Consider the following 13,749-nt stretch of genomic DNA (forward strand, 5'->3'; position numbering starts at 1 on the left):
TAAGTTCTTAGGTGCCAGGTGTGCTGACTCGTGCCTATAATCCCAATAATTCGGGAGGCTGAGGCAAGAGGACTGCTTGAAGCCAGGAGTTTGAGACCAGTATCTTCCACATAGCGAGACTCCATCACCACGAAAGAAAAAAAAAAAAGATATGTCCCTTCAGGAATTTCGAAAAACGTGTTTCCTTAGGGTATATTTAGTGGTCCATATGAATATCTGTTACTGAAAACCATCCCATGGAGGACTGGCTTCCAGAATCCCTTCTCCCTCCCACTGAGCTCACCTACCCGTGGCTCTGGCTCTCAGGGCCTTTGTAGGACACAGGGCTCAGCCTTCCCCATCCTCCACCTCTAATCACAGATTGTTCCACAGGATCACGGTTCCACTGAGATCCTCTCCCATAGATGCGTACTTGTCCTGAACAGTGTCTCTTAACACAATGTTGGCAAGACGGGAAGGACTAAGGGGTGACGGAGCCTTGTAGCCACCAGAAAATGGCAGTAACGTCACCGCTGAGCTTTGCTGGGCCAGACTCAGGCTCCCACCCGCCTCCCTTCCTCTGACTCTTTCTTCTGGACACCCAGCGTCCAGGAGCTTTCTCCACTCAATCAAGGCTCTGGGGTCACCTCAGAGAACCTCTCAACAAGACAGAGGAGGTGCTTCAGGGGATCTAACACAAGTGAGGGCAGATTTTAAGACTGTCCATGCACAGAAAACCCTATGAAAAGAAACAAACCAGCCCTACTTGTGTCTGTGCACCTGAGTCCTTAGGACTGTTTTCCTGATCTCCTGGCTGAGTCAAGATTGCAAATGTGTGATTTATTATCCAGATCAAGAGAAATCCATGACAGTTTATGAAGACAAAGATGACAACTACTCTATCTACTTGTCACACAATTAAGACACTGGCCTTAGATCTGTCAGTGCCCTGGAACATTCTGGAAGAAGAGGGTGAAGGTTACTTGGCAAGTGTTGGGACTCAGACATGAGGATCTCATGATGACCCAGAGGGATTAAGGTGGGATCAGTTGTGAGGGTGGAAAATGTGGATTTCCTAAGGCCATTTTATTGGTCCTTTTCTCATTGCAAAGGATTTAAACTGAAATGAACATGATTTTTCTAATAAATGGTTATGAGGCTTTCCATTAAATTTAATTGTATTTCATGCCTTAATGAAAATAAATATAGAAAATAAGAAATAAAATATACTTCCATAACGCATTACAGATTGTTATCTTTAAACTAGAGGGGATCATTACTTTTAAAGAAAAGTTACTAGGGTTGTTTGCATTTTAATCTGGGATCCTACATGATGGCTACAGATACAGCTGTTGTTCGAGGTTTTAGCCTGGAGTCTCTGCCAATTCAATAATAGAGGCAATAAAAATAGACGCAAGTATTATACAGGCAGAATTCATTTATTTTGAGAGTTTTGAATGCTATGAATATCTACCAAGAATAAAATAAATTGTACTGAAAATTTATTAGAATAAATTTAAAAATGCCAAATTCACAACTGATAAAATTATAAACAGTTAAAAATTCTTACATTTTTTTGTCTCAGTATAAAAAACAAACATTTAATGTATCTATTAGAAAATCATTAGCAATTTTGTAAATGATATAAAAGAAAATTTGAACAAATGGTGAAACATTTTCTTATCTGCGGACACCAAATTAAAAAAATTCAGGCCAGGTGCAGTGGCTCACACCTGTAATCACAACTACTTTGGGAGGCCAAGGTAGAAGGATCTCTTGATCCAAGGAGTTTAAGACCAGCCTGGGCAGGGATGGGTGCGGTGGCTCCCACCTGTAATCCCAGCATTTTGGGAGGCTGAGGTGGCGGATCACGAGGTCAAGAGATCAAGACCATCCTGGCCAACATGGTAAAACCCTGTCTCTACTAAAAATACAAAAATTAGCCATACATGGCGATGCATGCACACCTGTAGTCCCAGTTACTCGGGAGGATGAGGCAGAAGAATCGCTTGAACCAGGGAGGCAGAGGTTGCAGTTACCCAGATTGCATCACTGCACTCCGGCCTGGTGACAGAGCGAGATTCTGTCTAAAAAAAAATTAGCCTGGCATGGTTGCATGTGCCTATAGTTCCAGCTACTAGGGAGGCTGAGGTTGGAGGATTGCTTGAGCCTGGGAGGTCAAGGCTGCTGTGAACTGAGACTGTGCCACTGGACTCCAGCCTGGGTGACAAAGTGAGACCCTATCTCGAAAAAACAAAAAATGAAAAAAACAAAAAAACCCCGAAAATAAAAAAAAATTCAACAGCATGCAGATTAGTAATGTTAGTGCTTTATTTTTTAAAATTGTTGTTAACTTATATGGATTTTCCTCTGAGAAGGTGCACTGGAGGGTGTCAGCAGAGCAGATAGGCCAGACCCCTCAGATTTCAGAAGCAGGGATTTATGGTAAATGAAAAACGCCAGTAACTTGTCAGCTTGCACAGGCGGCTATGCCCGCTCTGTGTCAGGCTCTGTGTCAGTAGTAGCGTGTTCCATGCATCCTTTTCAGAGTCCTGGATGCCATCTATGCTCACTCAGCCAGGCCTGTCACCTGGAAGTAACAGGCAACTCCTCCTGCACTGGAATTAGTGGCAGAGTCAGGTGAATAATGTGGCCTGGCCACACCACCTCTCAGCATAAGTCCCCAATGGTGATGCCCCATAGTTCCCAATCCTTCTTAAGTGTAATTAACTCACTTCAATTGAATTAAAAAAATCAATCACTTCACTATGACACATAAAGACATTCACCCTCTGGCTTTAACGATCCTTGCCTGCCTTGTCATTATAATTCCATGTGCCCAATACTGTCAAAAGATGTATTTTGCCATACCCTCCACATGCATTTCATATCTGTGATTCTTATTTCCAAATTCTATCTCTCTTCTAGGAATATGGTGTGTTTTATTTGTCCTGCTGCAGGATTCCTCTCTCCACTCAGATTAAATTATGAAATTCCAGATAAAAAATTAACTTGGAATACTGTTGAATCAATAGCAGAAGTAAGCAAAATAATAAAGATATTTCAAAATGCAGATTGATTTTTTAAAAGTAAAAATGTCACATACTTCACCTAGAAGATAACAGGCTGTACTACAAATTCATTAATGGGCCAGTCATGTCCCTGAACTTAACCTCTGTCTTCTCAGGTGAAGTTACACGCCAGGACAGCATCAGCCACCCACACTCCTAGTAGTGGAAGCTGGGAGCAGAGGCAGGAGCCTGTGCCTGTGGCCTTGGCTGGGTGAAGGATGACATTTCCAAGGCTTCTTGCTTGGCAGCCATCCTCACGTGCAGATGGCCTGGCAGCAGCACTGCAAAACCCAAGCATAGGATGCCCCCCTGCATGACCCAGTGGTAACTGTGGTGGCCATTGGCATCTGGGGCAGATGCAGCCATATGAGTTGGCGGGCTGTGGCAGCCACCCCAATGATGGTTTCCACCCCTCCCGGGTGGTGGTGGCTAAAACCCCACAGTAGGATTTTCAACTGCAGTGGTACCATTAAGCAGAGCTCCTGGAGGAGGACTGGAAGCAACTGCTTGCATCGAAAGACTGTAGCTATAGTGGAATTATTGAACCACATCATATTTGCAGCAAAGATGTAGAATGTATTACAGATTACAGGAAGCAATAGTTGAAGTTAATCTAGTAGAGAGCCATGAACATGAGAAGGAAGCTGTCTATTGGGTGGATGCTATCATAGCCGCAGGAGGTGATGGTGTAATGCTTCTACCAGTGAGTAAAGTTTTGTACAAACTTAAACCAGTTATGGGGTAAGCCCTGGTCCAGCACTACCTGAGGGTCACTTATGTTGGCCTATTCAATACACACATTTCTTCCCAGAAGCCTTACCAAAGGTCTATAGTAGTGAGTTCGGTATGGAGGCAGTAATCAGATCATATCTGGAAGGAACCGGCATAAACTCCAATCCTGTAGGACATCGTGGACAGCAACTAAATTCGAATCAACAGAGTAGAGCCCTTGACATTGAAAGAGTTTGTGGTGAAAGATCTGAGGCTTCAGGACTCTGACATTTGTGAATGAGAACACTAAATGAAGTCGTTATTGGGTAACGTCTATCCAGAATATCTTATGCTTGGGCTGTGGCACTGGGTAATCTAAGAAGTAGACCCGCTCTAAAAGACTGGTTTCCCACTGTGAGATTTCAGTTGATAATGGTCCATGGAAAAAATGGAAGAGTTCAGGGCTCAATGTGTGAACTGGAGCAGGATCAAAGGTCATTCAATATTAACAGGGTTGCAAGTCAGGCTGTGGAGCATGATTAAAATATTGCAAATGACAAGGACATTTGAGTCTTGCGTTCAACTGAGAATTGATAGAATAACAAATAAATATAATGAATCACTGTTCTGGAGTCCAAAACAGCCAAAAGTAATTTTCAGGATTCAAGAACTAAAAAGTAAGCAGTTTTCTCAAGCATCCATGAGCATTGTTTCTCCTGACAGATTTGTGCTTGCTCTCACTGCTGGGACACCTGCATGGTTGTAGATGAAGGAATGTCTTTTGATGTTCCTATTTTTACATCAGACAAAACAGACTTTAAAGCAACAACAGTTATAAAAGACAAAGAATGGCATTATATAATGATAAAAGGATCAGTCCAACAGAACAATATCACAATCCTAAATATATATGCACCTAATACTGGAGCTCCCAAATTTATAAAACAATTATTACTAGACCTAAGAAATGGGATACATGGCAACACAATAATAGTAGGGGACTTTAATACTCCACGGACAGCACTAGACAGGTCATCAAAACAGAAAGGCAATAAAGAAACAATGGACTTAATTTATATCCTAGAACAAATAGATTTAACAGATATTTACCTAGCATTCTACCCAACAACTTCAGAATATACCATATTTTAATCAGCACATAGAACATTCTCCAAGATAAATCACATGACAGGCCACAAAACAAGTCTCAATAAATTTAAGAAAATTGAAAATATATCAAGTACTCTTTCAGACCACAATGGAATAAAACTGGAAATTAACTCCAAAAAGAACCCTTAAAACTATACAAATACATGAAAATTAAATAATCTACTCCTGAATGACCTTTGGGTCAACAATGAAATCAAGAAGGAAATTTAAAAATTGTTTGAACTGAATGATCATAGTGACACAACCTATTAAAACATCTGGGATACAGCAAAACTAAGAGGAAACTTCATAGCATTAAATAGTCTGAAAGAGCATGAACAGACAATCTAAGGTCACACCTCAAGGACTTAGAGAAACAAGAACCAACCAAACCCAAACCCAGAAGAAAAGAAATAACAAACATCACAGCAGAACTAAATAAAATTGAAACAGAAAATACAAAAGATAAATGAAACAAAACTGGTTATTTGAAGAGAGAAACAAAATCGGTAGACCATTAGTGAGATTAACCAAGAAGAAAAGGGAGAAGATCCAAATAAGTTCAATTAGAAATGAAATGGGAAAATTACAACCAATACCACAGAAATACAAAAGATAATCAAGGTTACTATGAACACCCTTACGCACACAAACTAGAAAATGAAGAGAGAGGGATAAATTCCTGGAAAACAAGTTATTATTTGAAAAAGACTATGGCTGGGTGCGGTGGCTCATGCCTGTAATCCCAGCACTTTGGGAGGCCGAGGTGGGCGGATCACGAGGTCAGGAGTTCGAGACCAACCTGGCCAACATGGTGAAACCCTGTCTCTACTAATAATACAAAAATTAGCCAGGCGTGGTGGTGCATGTCTGTAATCCCAGCTACTCAGGAGGCTGGGGCACGAGAATCGCTAGAACCTGGGAGGTGGAAGTTGCGGTGAGCCGAGATTGTGCCATTGCATTCCAGCCTGGGCAACAAGAGTGAAACTCCGTCTCAAAAAAAAAAAAAAAAAAAAAAGACACTCGAACACGTTTATAGCAGCACAACTTACAATTGCAAAAATATAGAACCAGCACAGATACATGTCAACTGATGAGTGAATGAATAAAAAGTTATTTTTTAATTTTTAGTAGGAATTTCGCTCTTGTTGCCCAGCCTGGAGTGCAATGGTGTGATCGCAGCTTACTGCAACTTCTACCTCCCAGGTTCAAGTGATTCTCCTGCCTTAGCCTCCTAAGTAGCTGGGATTATAGGCATGCGCCACCACACCCGGCTAATTTTGTATTTTTAGTAGATATGATGTTTCTCCATATTGGTCAGGCTGGTCTCGAACTCCCAACCTCAGGTGATCTGCCTGCCTTGCCCTCCCAAAGTGCTGGGATTTCAGGCATGAGCCACTGCACCCAGCCAAAAATGTGATCTTATATATATCTATATATCTATATATATATATCTATGGTATATACATATACACCATGAAATACTACTCAGACATAAAAAGGAATAAAATAATGGCATTTGCAGCAACCTGGATGGAGTTGGAGACCGTTATTCTAAATGAAGAAACTCAGGAATAGAAAATCAAACATTGCACGTTCTCACTTATAAGTGGGAGCTAAGTTTTGAGGATGCAAAGGCGTATGAATGACATAATGGACTTTGGGGTCTCCAGGGGAAGGGTGTGAGGGGGGTGATGAATAAAATTCTACATATTGGGTATAGCGTACGCTGCTTGGGTGACGGGCGCATCAAAATCTCAGAAATTACCACTAAAGAGCTTTTCCATGCAAACAAACACCATCTGTTCCCCCACAACCACTGAAATAAATAAAACTGAAAAAGGGGAAACATTATCACTAAAAAAAAGAATGAGAATGGGTTCTATAGTACATACATGAAACACAATAGTTTTGGAATTGTCTGAGTACTGTGGTGGCTTTCATTTAGTTTATGTTGTAAATGTTACTTATTACCTTTGTAGAATAAAATGTTACTGCCTTTCTTTTTTCCCATGATGATAATTTATTTATTTTTGGAGGAACTCAGTTTTGTGTAACTCTTGATCCACTTAGGATAAGCAGTCTGAGAACGTTTGCAAGAAGTTCCCAGTGTTGCATGATGAAATAGTTGGTATCTCGTGCCATTTATTGAAGGTGTTTTGTTTATTTACTGGTGAAAATGTTTAATTATTGACAAACATTTATTGAAAATCCACTCTGTGCCATGTACTCCTATGTCAGGTGTTAGACATACATTGATGAATGACACAGACTCTATCCTGATGGAAATGGCGTCTAGTGGGCACCGGAGTAAGTTCTGTGAGTGTCAGGATGAACAGTCAAATTGAGCACTCTTAGATTTGCCAACATTTAACATGTTGTTCTTACCATAAATGTTAGTGTACAAAGGTAATCTAAGTTGTAATGTATATCCAGAAATATCTGTTTTTCTTAGTTAAGGGTATCTGCAAGACACTCACAGCAAATACTTTATAGTATGCATCAGATATAAATAAAAGTAAATGAAGTCAAAAGTGTTTTTCTCAGAGCTGGATCTAGTTTCCTACTTGACTTTTTAAAGACACACATAAAATATTGCATTATAAAGAAGTACTGTTCCACACTATGGAAAATCCCCTAATAGTTTTTATTTTTTTATTTTTTTATTTTTTTTGAGACGGAGTCTCGCTCTGTCACCCAGGCTGGAGTGCAGTGGCGTGATCTGGGCTCACGGCAAGCTCCGCCTCCCGGGTTCATGCCATTCTCCTGCCTCAGCCTCCCGAGTAGCTGGGACTACAGGCGCCCGCCACCTCGCCCGACTAGTTTTTTGTATTTTTTTTAGTAGGGACGGGGTTTCACCGTGTTAGCCAGGATGGTCTTGATCTCCTGACCTCGTGATCCGCCCGTCTCGGCCTCCCAAAGTGCTGGGATTACAGGCGTGAGCCACCGCACCCAGCCTCCCCTAATAGTTTTAAAACACTTTCTTAAAAAATGCCAACTCTGGCCGGGCGCGGTGGCTCAAGCCTGTAATCCCAGCACTTTGGGAGGCCGAGACGGGCGGATCACAAGGTCAGGAGATCGAGACCATCCTGGCTAACACGGTAAAACCCCGTCTCTACAAAAAAAAATACAAAAATCTAGCCGGGCGAGGTGGTGGGCGCCTGTAGTCCCAGCTACTCGGGAGGCTGAGGCAGGAGAATGGCGTAAACCCGGGAGGCGGAGCTTGCAGTGAGCTGAGATCCGGCCTCTGCACTCCAGCCTGGGCAACAGAGCCAGACTCCGTCTCAAAAAAAAAAAAAAAAAAAAAAAAAAATGCCAACTCTATCTTTAATCTGAAGGAAATCTGACTGTCCAAATAGCTCTGTTGATATGTAACATATGAATACATTATGTACTGTGTAAAATTACTTATAAGACACATTTTAAAAGATTTTTAAAATACTTAATGTGCTCACTTTGTGCTATAACTTCTAACATTTCATCTCTCTGGTGATGACTTACTTGCAAGAGATGAGGGACGGCAGGGTGCAGGTGCAGATTGTGGTTGGATGGGTTGGCTGATCCCAGGGTCCTCTGAGCTAGTCTCAGAATCGCTGTCGCCATGACCAGTCAGTTACAGGGGATCCAGCAGCTGCTGAAGGCTGAGAAGTGGGCCACTGAGAAGGTGTCAGAGGCCCACAAGCAAAAGAACCAGAGGCTGAAGCAGGTCAAGGAAGCAGCTCAGGCTGAAATTGAACAGTGCTACCTGCAGAGGAAGAAAGAGTTCAAGGCCAAAGAAGCTGCGGCACTGGGATCCCATGGCAGGTGCAGCACTGAAGTGGATAAGGAGACCCAGGATAAAATGGCCATCCTCCAGATCTACTTCCAGCAGAACAGGGAAGAAGTCGTGAATAACTTCTTGGCCTTTGTCTGTGACATTCAGCCAGAAATACATGAAAACTACTGCCTAGATGGATAGGAGAAGAGAGAAGCACCAGTTGCACGGACTGGCATTTTAGGTGCTCTTGTGGAATAACAAGCTCTAGCAAAGTTCTAGGTATATTCTTACGAGAAGGGATTGAATTATTTTATTATTTTGTACACAGTTGTTCCCTTCACTTTTTAGAGAGGAGCGAATTTACCTTCTGTGTACAAACTTAGAACTAAAGATTTCATCTCTTTACCTCAATTTTCTTAGAAATTTAATAGTCACATGCTGTTTTTCTATGCCTTTTGGTTCAAGCAAAATGTATCAGTGACGACTTTTTCCTTTTTAGATCTAATAAAACAACAACAACAAAACAATTGTTTGAAGAAAGAAATGGGGGAACAAAAGAAAAAAAGAAGAAAGGAATGGTTTAAATATTCCCCTCCCACAATGCTTTATTGAAGTTCAGGGACTTTATCTGTGAAAAAGTAGTAAATAGTCATTTGTAACCTATGTAAAGCAGCAGCCAGTCTTAAAGTCACCCATTCCTTCCAACAGTTAGAACAGTGACTGCTAGTATAATTGTTTGGGCTGCTTTTAGTTTCTCTTAATCAAAATTACTAGATGATAGGTTGGGCACAGTGGCTCATGCCCGTAATCCCAGCACTTTGGGAGGCTAAGGCAGGTGGATCACTTGAGGCCAGGGGTTTGAGACCAGCTTGGCCAAAATGGCTAAACCCCATCTCTACCAAAAAAAATTTATGTATATAAAAATACATATATAAATATGTATTTTTTATATGTGTGTGTATATATATATATATATGCATGCTTGTGTGGTGGCACACACAAGTAATCCCAGCTACTCAAGTGGTTGAGGCATGAGAATCGCTTGAACCTGGGAGGCAGAGGTTGTAGTGAGCTCACAACACTGCACTCCAGCCTGAGCGACAGAGAGAGACTAGACTCTGTCTTAAAAAAAAACTACTAGATAATAGAATTCAAGAATTTGTTACATATTATTACTTGGTGTACTGACAGTCATTTAAAATTAAAGACTGTTTAATTTAAATGTGTCATCCAAACAAACCAAAGAAATGAGAGGCAAAAGATGTCAGAATAGCAGAAATGTTTTTCTGAATGAGTTAACCTTTTAATGGCAAGAATATGTGAATAAAATCAAATTATCATTTAAAATATTCATTAGAATAAAATTATCAAGTTTATAATTAATACAATAAAACATATTTTTTCTTATATAATTTAAAACATATTTCAGAATGTTTATTATTCTGCTCTCATCAAAATGATAAACTTCAAGTGTATGTATAAAACCACCACAAAATTCAGCAATACAGGAGATAATTTGAACAAATGGTGAAATATTTACTAACCTGAACACAGAAACTAAAAATTTCAGCAAGTAGGAGATACATATTGCAGACATATTGTATTATTGTATTATTGTGTATTTTATGTGTTTTCTCTTAAGATAATGCACAGGTGGGTGTCAGCAGAAGGGAGAGCACAGGCCCTTCCCATGCCAGTAGCAGGAGTTAGTAAATGACAAACACCAGTCACTGATCACCATGCAGGCGTGGCTGCGCCCTCTTTGTCTCAGCTCCACGCTACAGGTGATGTGTCCCGTGTGCTAAGGGTCACCTCCTTCTGCACTGGAACAAGCAGCAGAGTCATGTGGATAATGTGGCCTGACCCCACCACCTCACATGAAAAGCCCCAAACAAGTATGTCTGCTGTTTCCCAACTTGCAGGGTTCTCTATTAGGGCTCTTGTTCCCGGTCTGGCCACTTGGCCTCATTTACTACTCTGGGTTTCTGTCTGAGGATGAGGGTGATGATTCCTGATCAGGGTGTGGAAGGAGCCAAATGCTAAACCAGAGCATCTGCCCCACAGGAAAATAAGGCACAAGTCTCTTGTCTGATCCCACACTATGACCTCTAGACCCACTCTCCCCTCTTGTCACCAAAACCAGAATCAGGAAAAATTTCTGCAGGCATTTCTCCATCCTGGAACAAGGATCTGAGACTCTTCACTGAATCTGTGACCTTCTATCTAGCCAATATTTATATTGAGCTATTAAGATAAACATCTTAGCCTGGTCACTGCCACACAGGCAGGCAAGGCAGCTCAGGTGGAAAATACTTTTGGTCATCCCATATGTTTCACGTGTCCGTGTGAAGAGATCACCGAACAGGCTTTGTGTGAGCAACACGGCTGTTTATTTCACCTTGGTGCAAGTGGGCTGAGTCTGAAAAAAGAGTCAGCTAAGGGTGGTGGGATTATCATTAGTTCTTATAGGTTTTGGGATAGGTGGTGGATCTCACAAAGTACATTCTCAAGGGTGGGGAGAATTACAAAGAAATTTCTTAAGGGTAGGGGAGATTATAAAGAACATCGATCAATTTGGGTGGGGTAGAAACAAATCACAATGGTGGAATGTCATCAGTTAAGCTATTTTCACTTCTGTGGATCTTCAGTTGCTTCAGGCCATCTGGATGTATATGTGCAGGTTACTGGGGATATGATGGCTTAGCTTGGGCTCAGAGGCCTGACATTCCTGTCTTCTTATATTAATAAGAAAAATAAAACAAATGGTGGCGAAGTGTTGAGGTGGCAAACATTTTTGGGAGTGGTATGGAGAGATAATGGACAATGTTTCTCAGGGCTGCTTCAAGTGGGATTAGGGACGGCGTGGGAACCTACAGTGGGAGAGATTCAACTGAAGAAAGATTTTGGGCTAAGGGGTGATACTGTGCGGTTGTTAGAAGGAGCATTTGTCATACAGAATTATTAGTCATGGCCTGGATGCGGTTTCGTATGAATTGAGAAACTAAACGAAAGACACAAGGTCCGATTAAGAGAAAAATAATAACAGGTATTAAAGGACTAAGAACTGGGAGTACCCAGGACATCCAATTACAGAGTGTCAAAGGGGGTTCAGCACAATTATGTGCTTGGTTGGCGAGTTTTGGGGCTCTATCCTTGAGTTTTTTTTTTTTTTTTTAAGCTGGAGTGCAGTGGCCAGATCTCAGCTCGCTGCAAGCTCCGCCTCCCAGGTTTACACCATTCTCCTGCCTCAGCCTCCCAAGTAGCTAGGACTACAGGCACCTGCCACCTTGCCCAGCTAGTTTTTTTTTTTTTTTGTATTTTTTTTTTAGTAGAGACGGGTTTCACCGTGTTAGCCAGGATGGTCTCAATCTCCTGACCTCGTGATCCGCCCATCTCGGCCTCCCAAAGTGCTGGGATTATAGGCTTGAGCCACCGCCTATCCTTGAGATTTTTTATGTTGTCATATACCAGGCCAGATCGATTTAGGTAAAAACAACATTCTTCATTTAAAAATATACAGAGTCCTCTCTCTCTCTCTCTCTTTTTTTTTTTTTTTTAGCAATGAGTAAGTCAGGACCTCATCAGATTTGGAGGAAAGAGAAAAAAGAGTCTCCCCATCCCTAACACTTTGACACTTCCTTGAAATTGGATTACATGAGATAGAAACAAAGAAGAAGAAGGCAGGTGTCATAATGACTCTCAGGAGCCACTGAATCTGTGTTCATGATGCATTATTGTGCCAGCTGCCTCCCTCTTCTTGTGAAGGCCTTTCTTTATTCCTTGAGATGTGCTCATCATGAAACAGCTACAGGCATATCATCTGCTTGCCTTGCCAGTTACAGCAACCATGAAAATAAATTTGCAGCATCCTATATAGCCTGAATATTCTCAAAAGATGATCCCAATAGCTCTAATCACAAAATAAGTTTTCCACAGAGTAGCTATATGTACATGCTCTTAGCTTATGTAAACTTGTGTTTTTATTGGTCTTAAAGCAAAATGTTTCCTAAAATCGAGAAAAGAACTAAAGTCTTCTGTCATTATACGAAGAAAGATACAGCATCTAATATCGTGAACTTCTCTATTTTAAGATGTTTTCAGACATCAAGTCTACATAATAAAATTATTTAACAATTCATAACACAAATTTAGAAATGAAAAAAAGGTTTATACTATACTACTAACACATTTTGTTTGAGCATGGTTGTCTTATAACTTTTTGGGAGTTGAATGAAAATAACTGCTACTTGTGAGAAAACTGAAATAGACTAGGATATAGTAGATAGAGATAGAAAGAAAAGGTACATTAATTGTGCCACATGGCAAAGAAAGTTTACAGTATGTAGTCATTAAATGTACTTGCTTATAATTATATAACCAATGATGCATAATTTTAAATGCAATTTAGTCAAATTCAGAACGTTTTATACTTAATGTATGTTTCTGAAAGAAATATAAAATCTATTGAATGAGGGAGATACTTTATATGTGTAATTACTTATAAATAGAGAAGACTTTTGCAATAGTTTGTACACTTTCGCTATAAATTATAATTCAAGAGATTCAGTAAGAGTAGCTTTTTGTAACTTAAATATGCTATAATTTCTTTGCATACATTTTTGCCTTTGATCATGTATTTTATTTAACCTGCTAATATGGTAGAGAATGTACATACAGTAAGATTACAATAGAACTGTCTCTTATACACATCTAGATGTGTATAAGAGACAGATGGTAGAGAATGTACATACAGTAAGATTACAGTAAGAATTACCAAAATAATGGTCCATGACAAATTTAGTTTTAAATGCAATGGGAAAAAAAGTTCGATAAAAACAGAGATATTCAGTATGTGGCTTTTCATAGTTTGTCTCCTGTATTACTCCTATCATTTACTCTGTGTTTCTAAGGTTAAGCAATATTAAGATTAGGTGTAAGTGTTGTAATGTGCTTTTAATTATTAAATGTAAATGTATCACATGCCAATCATATTCAAGTTATGTATGATTTTAATAATTTTATACAGGTTGCTTTGAAAAGAGAGTAAGTTTGAGTTAATATAACCAATAATCACAGAAATAT

The 13,749-nt window shown here is 40.2% G+C and overlaps 1 protein-coding gene and 1 pseudogene across 1 annotated transcript in view; both read left to right on the top strand.

The window, feature by feature from the left end:
* The window catches only part of LOC105544779 (Ig heavy chain Mem5-like), a 160,746-nt gene that overhangs the window by 2,121 nt on the left and 144,876 nt on the right, over positions 1-13,749 (top strand).
* On the top strand, positions 8,512-8,868 carry LOC105544770 (annotated as a pseudogene).

This window comes from Mandrillus leucophaeus, unplaced genomic scaffold, assembly GCF_000951045.1.
Source record: "Mandrillus leucophaeus isolate KB7577 unplaced genomic scaffold, Mleu.le_1.0 Scaffold308, whole genome shotgun sequence".
NCBI classification, from domain to species: domain Eukaryota; kingdom Metazoa; phylum Chordata; class Mammalia; order Primates; family Cercopithecidae; genus Mandrillus; species Mandrillus leucophaeus.